This window comes from Vulpes vulpes, chromosome 2 (assembly GCF_048418805.1).
Source record: "Vulpes vulpes isolate BD-2025 chromosome 2, VulVul3, whole genome shotgun sequence".
In the NCBI taxonomy this organism is placed as follows: Eukaryota; Metazoa; Chordata; class Mammalia; order Carnivora; family Canidae; genus Vulpes; species Vulpes vulpes.
This window is the reverse complement of record NC_132781.1, coordinates 85,626,090-85,640,938: the sequence shown is the minus strand read 5'-3', so window position 1 is coordinate 85,640,938 and position 14,849 is coordinate 85,626,090.

Below are 14,849 nucleotides of genomic sequence, written 5' to 3'. Positions count from 1 at the left end.
TCTCCTCTTCACAAATCTGGTATTTGCAACGGTATTTCTGAATTCCAGAGAATAGTTTTTAAATGAAAATATCACTTAATAGATGCTTTTTTACCATATAAAACAGTAAAGTTGGTAATAAAATGGCACTGAAAGGGTGAGATAAAAGGTCTTTCAGAGAGCTATACCTTAAGTTAAAATGTTTACTACTTGACAGCAAGATTTATTAAAGACAAATGAGAGTTGGGAATTTCTTTGAGCCTCCAGTTGCTATTTTAAATTTTACATGGTGAGAGTGTGTCCAAAAACTGCAAATTATTTTAGCTAATAAAGACCTCTTAAATAACTGTAGTCACAGCTATGTGCTTCATTCAAAACTAATAAAGCCAGTAAGTTAATAACAGTAATTAACTCCCAGTGTACCGCACTCCCTTCTATAGATGCTCTGCAACGTACATTTGATATTAAGTTAGCAAGTATGGGAGAGCAAAACACAAAAAGATGATGCTCCTGGGATGAATATGGGAAAAAATTCTTACACCAAGAAACAGAAATGTGTTTGCCACACAATTGTGCATGCCCCCATAAGATCTCTGAGCTCATGAGGATGCATCAGATCATTAATTCATAAATAGCCGGGAATGGCAAGCATGGTTTCCCCATGAAGAGCCAGTTCTTTTCTTCAAGTCCCTTTTGAAATAGCTGGTTAACTAAAAGTGTTGGGAAGGGATTATCAAAATGAACGTTTTGAGGAGAAGAGACTCAAGAAGATTTTAAAGAAGGAGGAATTAAGGTGAGATGATCAGTGAGTAGGAAGTGATGTGTAATGTACGCTGAATAAGCAGATTATTTTTTGAATAACGAAGAGGGAAAATGTATAATGTCATTATTTACTTAGAAATGATCTCAGCTAACATCTTGAAAGGTCTCTGGAGGTAGTGGGTTAAATACCGTTTTGGGGTTTCTTTCTGCTATTTCTTTTTAGGGTTTCCTTTTATTCACCTTATACAAAAGGCCATTCGTCAAGTTCAAGAATAGGAAGGACCCAGTGCCAGTGGGTGTAGTAGTTGTTGTTGTTAGGAAAATGAGTTTACATCCCAGCATGGTGTCTAAAATGGTAGCTAAAGTGCCCCACAAGCAACCACTGAGCAAATGGAATTTCCATACAAGTCATGGGCTTCTGCAAACCAATCTATTTGCAGAGAATTATCTGAATCAGACCCATATCCTATTGATTTGAGCAATAAAAGAAAAAGAAAAGAAAAACCTTTTCTTGTGTTTTGGGGGAAACAACACGCACCAACAAGGAAGAAAAAAAAAAAGAAACCCAAAGCAACACACTTAGCAACTCAGTAGGGAAAAAGGTCAGGCTACTATTGACAAGTATGTAAAGACACCTCCTAAACCATGGGAAAACATGTATAAATCGGTTCGACTCACTGCATTCAGAACCCATGGCAGGGACTCACAAAACTGCACTTTGGCATTGTTGGCCTGAAAGGATATCTATTTATCATCTTATAAGACAGCTCGAGTGATCTTTATCTACTTTGCCCACTTTCTGACCCAAATTCAGGGTTTTTATGGAAAATTGCAGTCAGTTTGATTGATGAAATCCAAAGATGTCTAAAATGGCACCAAAGATCTCCAACTGTGCAGACTCCAGCCGAGGGCTTCAATGTTGGCATTGTTCCTGCAGGAATAAAAAAAGAAAAAGAAAAAGAAAAAGAAAAAGAAAGAAAGAAAGAAAGAAAGAAAGAAAGAAAGAAAGAAAGAAAGAAAAAGAGAAAGTTGAGAAAAACAGGCAAAAGTTAGGGGATTTCTGCTTTAAAACTTCAAATTTCAATGAAGATCCCCAAACCCATTATCCCTGTTCACACGTGCGAACCGGGCGCACATCAAAGTATTTCCCACACATCGCAACAAAACCGGGTTTTGTAACCCGCTGAATGGCTGCGTCGACGGAGCGAGCAGGTTTCCGGAAAGGGGGCGCGCGGGGGGCGCGGGGGGGGGACACGGGGGGCTCGGGAGGCGCTGGGGGGCGCAGGGCACGGGGGATGCGCAGGGGCACGGGGAGCACGGGGGGGGGGGCGCGGGGGGGGCGCGGGGCACGGGGGCGGCGCGGGGCACGGGGGATGCGCGGGGGCACGGGGAGCACGGAGGGCGCGCGGGGAGCACGGGGGGCGCGCACGGGGCGCGGGGCTCACGGAGGGCGCGGGGGGCTCAGGCCTGGGGAGCACGAGGGATGCGCGGGAGCACGGGGGCGCGCGGGGGGCGCAGGCCTGGGGAGCACGAGGGATGCGCGGGGGCACGGAGGTGTGCGGGGAGCGTGGGCCTGGGGAGCACAGGAGGCGCGCGGGGAGCGCGGGCCTGGGGAGCACGAGGGGCGCAGGCCTCGGGGAGCACGGGGGCACGGGTAGCACGGGGGCGCGCAGGGAGCGCGGGCCTGGGGAGCACGGGGGATGCGCGGGGGCGCGGGGCGCGCGGGGGGCGCGCACGGGGCGCGGGGCTCACGGGGGGCGCGGGGGGCGCAGGCCTGGGGAGCACGAGGGATGCGCGGGGGCACGGAGGTGTGCGGGGAGCGTGGGCCTGGGGAGCACAGGGGGCGCGCGGGGAGCGCGGGCCTGGGGAGCACGAGGGGCGCAGGCCTCGGGGAGCACGGGGGCACGGGTAGCACGGGGGCGCGCAGGGAGCGCGGGCCTGGGGAGCACGGGGGATGCGCGGGGGCGCGGGGGGCGCAGGCCTGGGGAGCACGAGGGATGCGCGGGAGCACGGGGGCGCGCGGGGGGCGCAGGCCTGGGGAGCACGAAGGATGCGCGGGAGCACGAGGGTGTGCGGGGAGCGCGGGCCTGGGGAGCACGGGGGGCGCAGGCCTCGGGGAGCGCCGGCCTGGGGAGCACGGGGGGCGCAGGCCTCGCGGAGCACGGGGCACGGGTAGCACGGGGGCGCGCAGGGAGCGCGGGCCTGGGGAGCACGGGGGATGCGCGGGGCGCGCGGGGGGCGCGCGGGGGGGGCGCGGGGCTGGGCCGCTGCCCCCACCACGGGGGCGTGGAGCCGGGCGCCCCCGACCTCGGGTCCCCTCCGGGCGGGGGCGGGGCGGCGGCCGAGCGCACCCCTCTCCCCTTCCCTCCCCTCCCCTCCCGCCCGCCGCCGGCGCCGCTATTAACCCAAAGCCAGACCCGGGCGGAGGCACCGGCGCCAAGGCCCCCGCGGAAGCAGGGGACGAGCCGCGATGGTCTCCGAAGCCTCGCTGGGGTTTTGGGGGCCGATGCATTCTAGTGAATGTTGTCACCTGCCTAATTGTTCCAGGCAGGCCCCCTCCCCTCCCCCATTAGTAATAATAGCTGGGGCGCGCCTCCCACCCGGTTACCAGGCCCGGGAGCTGATGAATGAACCCCTTCGTAGGGGAAAATCTTGGGAGCTGTCTTCCGTCGTATTACCCAAGGGGGCCGGCTATAAATCTTCCTTCATTTTAACCACATTTACCCTCATCCTCCTCGGGGCTAGGGATGCTGCGTTAAGATTGCACTGATGTGCCAACGCTCTGGACCAGCTGCTCCTAAATACAGACAGGTCCTTGTCAATTAAGGCTTTGAGAAGCAGGTCCTCGGGGCCCTGGGGCATTGGAGCAGCCAGCAGCGTGCAGCCCCCACAATTAGTATCCATTTGGAAGGGACCTTCGGGGCACAAATGCACAGGCAAAGGAAGAATCAAAACACCAGGCAACTTCAATTCTGGAAATTGGTCGCGTAAGTGTCGTGAAACTGAACAGACGGCCCCCAAGAAGGGAGCTAAGATTTCTGCGGCAAGCCGCGCCTCTCCCGCCCCCCTTCCCAGTATCTCCCCTTTGTCCTGTTTCCAGCCGGGCAGTAGGCTGAGCCTGCCCATAGGTTTGGGGAGGGGGGCGGGAAGGAAAGATAAATGAATACCGTTCGTTCGCCTGCTCGAAGCTGAGGTTGTCTCTCGGTGGCTTTTGTGGCCACCTCAAGCAGCTGGTCCACCCTGCCCGGACCCTGGCCTTTGGCCCAAAGGGCGCTGGACAAGGCAAGCGCTCCAAGGAGAAGAGCGGCGATGTATCAGGTCAGGGAGGCCAAGCGGCCGGTGGGCCAAGCAGAGCATTAGGGGCTCAGCTGAACAAAACCCAAAAGGCTCAGGGGGCCCCCGGGCACCGGGAGGGAAGGTGTTTGTTTAAGCGATTAGGAGCAGTTGGTAGTTAGGGGCAGAGGAAAGGGCAGAGCTTGTGACACGGGGCAACTTAGCTGGACAGCAAGGGTGGACATTCAGAGGACATCACTGTTTAAAGCTATGTGACCCCACCAAGTTCAAGAACAGAGCAAACAGCACAGGCCATTAGGGACAGCCGTCACCCGATGGCAACAAAGCCAAGAGGGGCATGGAGAAAAATGTTTCAATATCAAATATGGAATGGTATTAGGGACCAGGGCAGGAGGTCATCGAAAGTCAACAAGAGTTTAGGCTTAAGTAGAGAAAGAATTTAATATCAAAAATGCATAAATCTGCAAAGGAGGCAGCCCCATAATGGAGATAAAAGAACCAGTTCAGTCAACAGTCTGTGATAATGGCACCATAATAGATAGCATCAAGTTGTTAATGTTTAGCACAAAAGTTCGGAGAATGGAAGGACAGGCAGCTCCTTTAATGGAGAACCTGCTGGAAGATTTCCATAGGCCACCAGGGATGAATGGTCGCTAACGAGCTGCTTTATCAAGAAAGAGGTGGGCCTGTGCCTTGAGGTTCCTTGGGGTTTCAACCCACCCTCACTCCTCCTCCCTCCCCCCAAGGTTTCCCTCCCAGAGGCCCCGAGGCAAATGTTCTCTAAAGAGCCAAAATGCCCTTTCTCCCGGTACCCACTGTGATTTTCCCTCTCCTGTTTCAGCAAGGACGTGAGTGAGCTAACCAAGTTCCCAGCAAGGAACATAATTACGAAAAGAACGTGTTGCTTTGGTTTGGTTTGATTTTTTTCCTGCTGAGAAGAAAAACATGAATTTCTTCAGCGGGATGGATCAGTCAAAAGCCCCTAAACGATTTCTCGCTTCCCTCCCTTTTCCGATCAATAACAAATCTCATTTTTAAGGAAACTTTCAGTAACAGAGTCCTTAAAATTCAGCGAAGCCTGCTGAAGAAAGTATTTCTGCTGCGTGCGAGGTCTCTGGGACTTTGCCTACGAATGAAAAAAGACCCCTTGACCGGCCCCCCAGGACAGGGCGAGTCCGGGAGAGACCATCTGTCCTATCTTGATGGCAGCACGGTAGGCGGCAAGTGACTCCGACTGTGCCTACTTGCCCCCCCCCCCCCCCCCCCCCCGAGACTCAGCGTCCCCCGAGGCTGCAGGACCCACAGAGCCCACCCTGGGGCGGCCACGGCTGCAGCGGGAGTCCCGGGGGCCGGGTCTCTATCTCCGTTGCCCGAGGCTGGTTAGTTTTCCAAACACATTGACATACGTCATCAGAGTTGGTCCTTGGAACTACCTTGGTGCAGCCCCCCGCCCTACAGGCGAGAAAACTGATCTGAAAGATTAGATACGCCGACTCCGTTCCAGCCGGGGACAGCCAGGTCCCACTTTCCCTACCCTTTTCCTCTATTTGGGGAACGCGAAGTTCAGGAGCACACTTAGAGACGGATGTCCCCGTTAGAGGAGACACGTCTTAGAGACGTGAACTCTGATTCCCGTTCACGTCTCCGCTGTAAATACGACTCGCAGGGGTCGTAGGTTCGTCTCAGAGCACGTGGGGACTCAGGCGGGGGTGGGGGGGCTCTTGGGACTTCCAGAGCATGTGTCCAAACACGTTCATTTCACGCATGAGAAAACCGAGGCTCAGAGGCGGTCCGCACCCCATCCAAGGCTGGAAATGGCAAATTTAGGCCCACCCTGAGTCCTGTGGCCCCACGACCAGGCTACATGGGCCACCCTTGTACCCACTCATTTTCTCCCAAGGAAACCGCGAGTTCCTTGAGTGCATTGCTTTCCGTTTTTCTTGGGTCTCACATGCAACTGTCTCCTCACAAAGCGTTTGTGGAGTTAATTAAAGACTAGCTAATGGCAAGTGTGTGGATGGATGGGATTAGGAGCGCAAACCAAAGGGATACCAGTCTGGGCCTACCTCCAACGACACTGACAGCGCCGGGCGAAGACCAAACTGCAGATGTCTGGACCTTTAAGTGATCCCTTTTGAATGGCAAGAAAACATGCTACAAGGAAAACCAGCGCCAGAGTTGGGGGACCCAGAGATCCCAGTTTCATAACAGCTACCAAGTCGAGGTCCGGGTCCTGCAATTGCCACTCCCCATCACGCTTGAGCAAGGAGAGCCAAGGCCACAGGACCTAAGCTCAACAGAGTTCACCCCAGCACGGTGCAGCCACAGCGCCTCACATAGTCCCCTGCAGGGAGGGGTCCGGAGGCTCTAGCTGAATGGAGGGGGACGAGACGTGCTACGCCCTCACGCCTGGAGGTGACCTGACCACCCGACTCCTAAGAGCCCTCCCATCTCTAAAGTCCTAAGATGTTGCCCTGGTCCTCTGGCCAGCTCAAGGCCAGCTGGGCCTATCTAGGCTGGAGACGCCGATGACGCGCCAAGGGTCCCCGCACCCCCACCCATCAACCCAGAGGAAGCCTCGGAGAGCAAGGCTGGCCCTGGCGTTTCCAGCCGGCTCCAGCGGGAGATCCTTGCTGGACACAGGCCTGGCCAGGCCATTCCCTGGAATCTTTGAAATCTCTCTCCTTCCCCTCCCCTCCATCGGCTCCCTCCTGTCCTGGCGCCTGGCGACCAGCCACGTGGCACCAGCAGGGGCCCTCTCGGGCAGCCAGCACCCTCCCTAGATCAGGTCACTGGAGCCCACGGGCGCCAGGCCGCTCGGGCAGCCGGGGACCCAGCAAGCAGTGGGCACCCAGGACAGCTGCCCTTCCCTCCCCCGCTGGCCGAGGACCGGCTGCCCGGTGAGAGCTCAAGGTGACTTCAGGTCTCCAGGAAAGGTGGGGATACCCCCCCCAACAGCGCGAGCTGGGAGAAACCGGGGCCTTGGCAGAGAAGCGAAGCTTGGGCGCCGGACAAAGCGGGAGACGGGAATGTGCCGTTTCCAAGCCTTTTTTTAAATTCCCCTCAAGAAAAATGTAATTTGGCTAAATGCAGCAAAGGTTTTCCGCGGGTTCAGGGGGTCAAGCAGATGTAGACAAGCGCAGGGGAGTTATTTATGTCAAGTCGGGTTATTGTACAGGCGAGAGAAAGAATGGCCGGGCGCGGCGGCCAGCGGCCGGCGGGGTCAGGGTGGAAGGCCGAGCGTGCAGCCTGGCGGGACGGTAATTGCCCCGGGTCTGACACGACGCCGGGCTCGGGCGCCTCCATCCATCTCCATCCATTTAGCGACGGCCCCCGACCAGGCGGGAGGCGGGCTTGGGCCTCAGCTCCGAATAATGAGAACAATTGTCTCCCCGCCTGGCACTGCCCTTATCTGCTCCCGGCTCGCAGCCCTCTCCTTCCTCTGACCCCACTTGTCCCCCAGCCTTGGCGACCGCATCGGATAGGAAGTGAGCTGGGGACCAGGTGGGCCCCGAGCGCAGCGCGGCCGGGCCGGGAGGCCTGGGAGGAGGCCGGGCTGAGCCCACGCTGGTCTCCGCTTGGGTCCGGGCCCCCTGCCTCCTCCTCCAAGCCCGAGGCCCAGCCACCCAGCCTCGCTTTCCAAACCCGGGACCCTCCGGATCCGCCTCTAGAAGTTTCCATCAGCGCTGGGGGCCGGTCAAGATTCTTCCCCTCTGACAATTTAATAGTCCCAAGTCATCATCTGTGTGACATTGGCCATCCATCTTGTCCCAGGGGAGGACAAAGCCTGGCCTCCTGGACTCCAGGCCTCTCCCTCCCCAGCTCTTTCTATTTTGGGCGGCCTCCCCACAATGGCATCCTTATGATCCATAATGGTGATGTTTATGAAGGCAGCAATACCAGTGTATGAAGACAATTTTATGCCTAATTAGGGAATGATGTAACCCGGGAGAAGACAAAGAGGAGCTGTCCCCCCTCCCGTCTCTCTCTCTTCAATCACACCCCAAATTTCCTCGGCTGTCCCCTCGCGCTCTGGGCTCCAGGGCTCTGTTCTCTGTTCGGACAGCATCGGGGCTCCCCACGCCCTGCCGGCGGGGTGGCCTGCGGGGCCGGGGGCATGGGGTGAAGGCTGCGGGGCCAGGAGGGGCAGACCGGGCACTGGGGCTTGAGATTCGGGACCGCGCTCTTGCACTTTCTCTCTTCCCCATGCGCTCCCATCCGAGGGGACCTCACCCCTGGGAAGACTCCAATAAATGCAACCCAGCGCCACTCGATTCCGGGATAATTTTTAATATATATGCAATAAATGTTCACTTTGTTAGATTGAATGACAGACAATAATATCGGCAAATCTTCATATCCATCCATTACCAGCAAATGAGCCGCACAAAGGACAGATTTGCTTTTGATTAATTTATTTGCAGACTCGGGTTGATAAAGCAATAACTATTTGGTTAAACTTGACATTTGGTCTTCGGGGGGTTATCAGACAAATCCCTGTCGTTCGAGAGAGATAATAAAGTTGTTTAAAGGGGATTAATTATTAATTGGCTGCAATTAATTTCCCCCCTTTGCTCGGCTGCTGCCACAAGGTGCATCCCTCACCCACAAACAAAAGGCAGGCTTTGCCCCACTCTACCGACCTAGGGGAGCGGGGGTCCCCGAAGCCCGGGTGGATGTGTGGCCTCTTGCACCCTTATTCTTGTGCTATTTTAATGAACCACCAAGCCTGGTGAAACGTGCCCGTTTGGAGCCCCTGAACTCTGCGTCCAGAAGCTTTTCTTGAATCAGGGGTCCAAGGAACATCCATTTGAGGATGGCGGCCTCTGAACAAGCAGCTTCCCTGGTCTAGATAGCTTCGGTGATTCAGCCGGTCAGCTCATCCTGGTTGTTCTAGGCCCACGTCCTCCAGTGCGTCTCCCGGGGTCAGCATCTGGGGGTGGCTGAGCCCCAAGGTCCCCTCTGCCCGCCCGCCGCTCTCTGCTCCTGGAGGCCACTGGGCCCAGGGAGGCCGCGGTCCTGCGTGGACGCCTTCGGACTGCAGAGGAATGGGCTCCCGCAGCGGCCTTGGCCTCTCCGTGACCTTCACGCCCCTTCCCTTGCTAATAACCTGCCTCGATTGTAGGAACGCATCCCGAGGCATCCCGAGGCATCCCGAGGCGCGAGCTGGCAAAGCCCAGGCTGCCCAACGAGGCCTGCATGGGGGCGCACGGGTTGGGGTCCAGCCGGGCGGGCCGCTGCCCCCGGGCTCAGCGAAGGGGCGAAGCGGGCTGCGGATGGAGGGGGTTCCCGGGCTCGAGGAGGCCAGGACGCGGGGGGGATGCGGTGCAGCAGGTGCGGGGGCGCAGGGACTCAGGTCCTGGGACGCACGGGCTCAGGTCCTGGGGCGCACGGACCCCAGTCCCCAGGCCGCCTGGCTGCAGAACCAATGGACGTGGGGGGCGCAGAGGGGACGCGGGGGCGCAGCAGGTGCGGGGCCTGCGCAGCCCGGGGCGCCCTGGGTGCCGGGGCCGACGTGGGGCCCGACGTGCGCTCGGGCAGGTCCCGCGGCCCCGACCCCCGCCCGCCCCCAGCGGCGCCGAGGAGGTGGTCACTCCTCCGGTCTGAGGCCCAAGGAAACGCACGGGGGGGGGCCCTTTCCTTCTCCTCTCTGCCCCCCCCCCCCCCATCCCTCGCCTGTTTGCTCTCCTGCTGCTCAGCCCCGTCCGGCCGCGGAGAACCAGGTTCCTTTCTCCAGCGCTGGGGTCCTTGGGCCCCGTCTAGCGCCTCCCACGGCCCCGCTGGATGGGGCCGCTCGCTCTTGCGCTTTCCCACAGGTCCCTCCAGAGAAACCCCTTTTCACGCCCGGGATCCGCTGATGGATCCGTTTTCAAACTGCGCGGGTCGGGGCCGGGCGCGCGGGAGGCCGCGTCTCCTTAGTAATCGCGCGGGCCGGGCGGGCGAGGTCGGGGCAGGGGTCGCGCTCACCGCCGCCCTGGGCGCGCAGGGGCGGGAGGGGGCTCTGCTGCTCCTGCCCCGGCCCGGGTGCCCCCCAGTCCCCCGGTCCCCGCTCCCAGGGCGCGCAGGTGGAGGGGGGCGCTTGGGCACTGCTGCTCCGCTCCTGCACGGTCCCCTTGGTCCCCCGGTGCCCCGGTCCCCCGGTGCGCAGGTGGAGAGGGGGGCGCTCGGGCACTGCAGCTTCACTCCTGCTCGTTCCTCCGGGGTCCCCCCCAGTCCCCCGGTCCCCGCTCCCAGGGCGCACAGGTGGGGGAGCTCCGGCACTGCTGCTCCTGTCCGGTCCCCCCGGGTCCCCTTGGTCCCCCGTCCACCCCCCCCCACCCGCTCCCAGGACGCGCACTCCGTCCCCCAGCAGCTCCCCGAAGAAGGCGGCGGGGCGGATGAGGGGGCGCAGGGTAGTCGGAGACCCCCCCCAGCCCAGCGCCGCGGTCCGTTTCCCCCTCCTCCGGGGCGCCCCATTCCGTTTCCCCCTCCACCACCTGCCCAACCTCCGCAGACCCACAATGGGGCTGGAATTTTCCAGAACTGCCGTCCCCCGCCCCCTCCCGGGGCTCGCAGGCAGTGCCCGGGGCAGGATGCGCGCGCGGGGGGCCTCTAGGCTGGGGCGAGGGGGAGAGGGAGGGGATGGGCTTCCCTTGTGTCCCCTCCATCCCGGGCCTGGGTCCCTGCAGGTGCAGGGCGGAGTTCCCTCCCTGCAGGGGTGCGGGAAGGGGGTGGTGGGCTCAGCGGCGACCCTCGGCGCACCCCGCACCCAGGGCCCGGGGCGCACCCGCCTGCACCCGCCTGCACCCGCCTGCACCCGCCTGCACCCGCCTGCATCCACCTGCACCTGCCTGCGCCCGAGGGATGCTGCAACCCCGTCGCGCGCCCCCCCCCCCCCCCCGCAAGGTGGACACCTCCCGACCCGGCCGGCCCGGAGCTGACCCCGCCAGGACACCCACGTGGGCCCCAAACCTAAAAGGCCGGAGGCCTGGCCGCGCCCCTGCCCGGTGGCGCCCGACCCGGGGCGGCCGCGGCCGCTACTTACGTTGCAGGTGCGCGCATCCGGGCGGCTCTGACCGGCCTCCGCCGCTCTCGATTATTTTATACATTTCTCGGAGATGCACTTATAAACAAGTGGAAATTGTGCATCCTACTGCACCATTTTATACATGATGAGCCGTCAGTAATAGGATTATTAAACAAAAACCGTCTCAGGCGCTGGCGTTAACCTTTTTTAAAACGGCTAATTAGGTTTTGCACAGAAAAATTAGATTTAACGTTGCTTACATTGCCTACATTTTCAGTTGATGCTCCGGTAATTTCGGATAGGCCGGGCTGCCGCCATGCAAGAGATAATAAAAAAAAATTAACTGTTTTAACATATATTACGGATCCCCTATACCGAAATAAGGCAAAGGATATTTTCATGATCAAATATTATATACATAAAACTAATTATCTTTTTTCAGCTGCCTCCATCAATTACTGGGGAGGAGGGGCTGCCGAGCGTCCCCTGGTGGCGGTCGAGGAGCGGGCCCGCGCTCTCCCTGCAAGATGCATCATCGGCGGCTCGGTGGCATCCCTCACTCTCCAACCACCTTTCTTCCTTTGGAATATTTGGGGCATTTCAGTCTCTCGTGCTCATTTTCCTCTCCAGAACCACCCACGACAGCCTCAAATATCTAGATAGGATAAGGTGCCCCGTAAAATCAAAAGCTTCCCTCCCCGGAATGTAAGAGGCGACGTGAGAAGTCAGGGGTCAGAGCTGCAGGCCAGCCTGGCTTGGGCCCCGAGAGGAAGGGCCCGCTGCTGGCTTTACCAGGACATTCCATTTATGGCACCCAACCAAAACCACAAGGCGCCTACACACGTCCAGTAGGCTCCACAGGATGTACAGTGAAGCAGTGAAGTTCCCACATTGTCTCTGGTTAAAGGAAACCCTACAAAGGGCCTTGGGGCATCTGCTGGACACGGAAGCATGGAGCCACGTTTTCCGACCCGCATTGCTCAGAGCAAAATTCAACACTTGGCTCCTGCTCTTTGCCTGGAAGTGGACTGAACAGCACCCCCAGGCCGGCCGCTCCCCGGCTGTGCACGAGGATTTGCAGTCTGGCGGTGGGGCCAGGATCTGTGTGTTACGCAGAACTGGCCATGGAGGATGAAGGTCACCCGCCCCCCTTCGGCTGGGCTCCTGCTCCTCTGAAGCAATCAGCTGGGGGAACGGAAGGGAGATGAGGAACCATTAGGGAGGAGATTCATTCATTTCTTAAAGATTCAAAATCGGTTAAGAGTTTATTCGAGATAACAGAAGACTTTTTAAAAAAATCAAATAACAGGGGATCCCTGGGTGGCGCAGTGGTTTAGCGCCTGCCTTTGGCCCAGGGCACGATCCTGGAGACCCGGGATCGAATCCCATGTTGGGCTCCCTGCATGGAGCCTGCTTCTCCCTCTGCCTGTGTCTCTGCCTCTCTCTCTCTCTCTCTCTGTGTGACTATCATAAATAAATAAAATTTTAAAAAATAATAAAAAACCCTTTAAAAAATCAAATAACAGAAAGAAGCAGGCAGATCCCCATATAAAATACATTATTTTAAAGGGGCATAATAAGCGCCTGCCCTGTGTTTGTCTGTGACACGGCGACCGTCATACAGCATAGCGATCCCTGCTGAACGAGCTCACTTTTACGAGCCTTTTTATTCCATTTACCCCGTTTCATGATTGAGGTTCACCATCCTGTAAATCTCCTGAGCCGTTCTGGGACCTAAACACCAAAACAAGCAAACAACCGGCCCTGAAATGCTTTATTCCCTGCCCCTCCCCAAGGCTGTCTAATATATGCAAATGAGAGACCATGAAATCAATAATATTCCGGTTTCCCCATGGCCGGACAGCACGGTTGCGGGATCTGAGCACAGCAGTCCACGAGGACCCCGCGGTGGCTCTGCTGTCACTTGGTTGGCGTGAGCGTGTCTTCAAGACTCAACAGGAAGCAGTGTTGAGGGGCCCACAGCAGATCCTGGGGTTTGTTGGGATTTGTCTTGTTTCTCAGGAAGCCCAGCCTCAGCGCCAGCCCCACTCCACGGAGCGGAGCTGACCGGCCCACTCTTTTTTAATAAATAAATGACATTAAAGAGCCTGGCAGTTCTGGGAGGCAGGCTCGTATGAGCTAATGACACCCCTGGGGGGAATCTGGTTGTGTGTAGTGTCCTCTCACCCTAGGGGTGTGATTGCGCCGTGATGGCCACACCCACCCGTCATGCTTTATTTCTTAACTAATAAATCACTACAAATGATGTGATGTGCGCGGCCATCTATCTCCGACCTCTGTCCCTGCGCTCGCGAGCAGCCCCCTTCGGTGACACCAGGGGGGAAGAGTGACGTCCTGCCAATTGATGTTTCCCATCTCGCCCTCTGAGATAAAAATTCTACAAGCCGCGGTGTCTTGGGTGCGCCCGCTTTTCCTTTCTTCTATCACGGCCTCCACGGCGGGGGGTGGGGGGGTGTGGACTCCTCGCCGTCCGTGGGAGGTCCCGTCGGCTAAGGAGATCCCTTGGGCCACCCCGGAGGAGTGCCCACCTGGCACGCGGTGGGCTCCTGTGGGTGAGAGCACCAGCGTGGCCTCGGCATCCTGGGGTTTTGGTGACCCCCGGGTGAGCGGGAGCGAGCCTGCGCACCTGCTCCCCAGCAGGGCTCCTCCGGCTGCTGCCCGCCAGCCAGAGCTTCTCCCACGTGCTGGGTCCCTCCAGCCGCCTTCCCCTCCCTCGCCAGCCCCATCTTCCCCAGGAAGGCCTTCATGTCCTTTAGCTCCACCTGGTCCAATTGACAGGATCTATTGTCTGCCTAAAACTTTTGTTCCTTTTGTCTTTACCCCCCAAAGTGGGAATGCAATGCCTATCTCCCTCCCTCCCTCCCACCCCCTCCTTAAGACTTCTTGGGCTGATTCCATACAAGGCAGGAGGCTACATAAAAGGCAATGGTTACCCCAGGACAGACAAACCTTCAGACCCGGGAAGCCTTGCTGGAGCTGGACGCCAACCAGGAAAGGGGTCCATGCCTCTGGGGCCTGCAGGAGTCAAGAAAATACATCCGTGAGACTCCAGGGTGGAGTTGTCTTAGGACTTTGCAAAGGGAAGGAAAATATATTTAAGCATGGATGTAGCTTGTACTCTATCCCTTGCAATGAATTGGAGAACTTGCGGCCAAATCGGGGGGGTGGGGGGTTAGGTTGGGGAGGGGATGCTACCTCCAACGCAGCCCTGAGAAGAAATAACCATGCTGCCGGCATCAGCAGCCAGGCTGTCCGGAACGGTGGCCTTGGTGGCTCCAACCTGGGCTTCCAACGCCAATCTCGAGGCCGCGCTCCTGCTCCCACCGCCCATTGCTGTAGTCCTGCCGCATCTGGGCATGAGGGGGGCTGGGTACACTGTGGCTGGAAGACCATGAAATGGGGTCCCCACCTTGTACAATTACCGAGAGAATCTGACCTTCGCTTGTCAGGATGGCTTGACGTTAGTGATGTGCCGTGTTCTTGTAGGTGAATTTAGAGCTACGGTGACATCCATTGGCGTGACTAGTAAAACGCTGTAGTTAATGGGTTCTGGGAGACATTCTAACTTAGATTTATTTTTTGTTCTATATTCCACCCTTATTAAGCACAAAAAAATTTACCAAGCCCTTCTCGGCCTCGGAGGCCCGTATCTCCGCCCAACAGTAGTTATCATCAGGGAAATTTTACCCGAGAGCCGCCAGCCACACGGATTCATTTTGTTCTTCAGAGACACCGGGAGGCCAGGCAGTGCCCTGGAGGCCAGTTCTTTGGGGCCTTCCATCAAGGG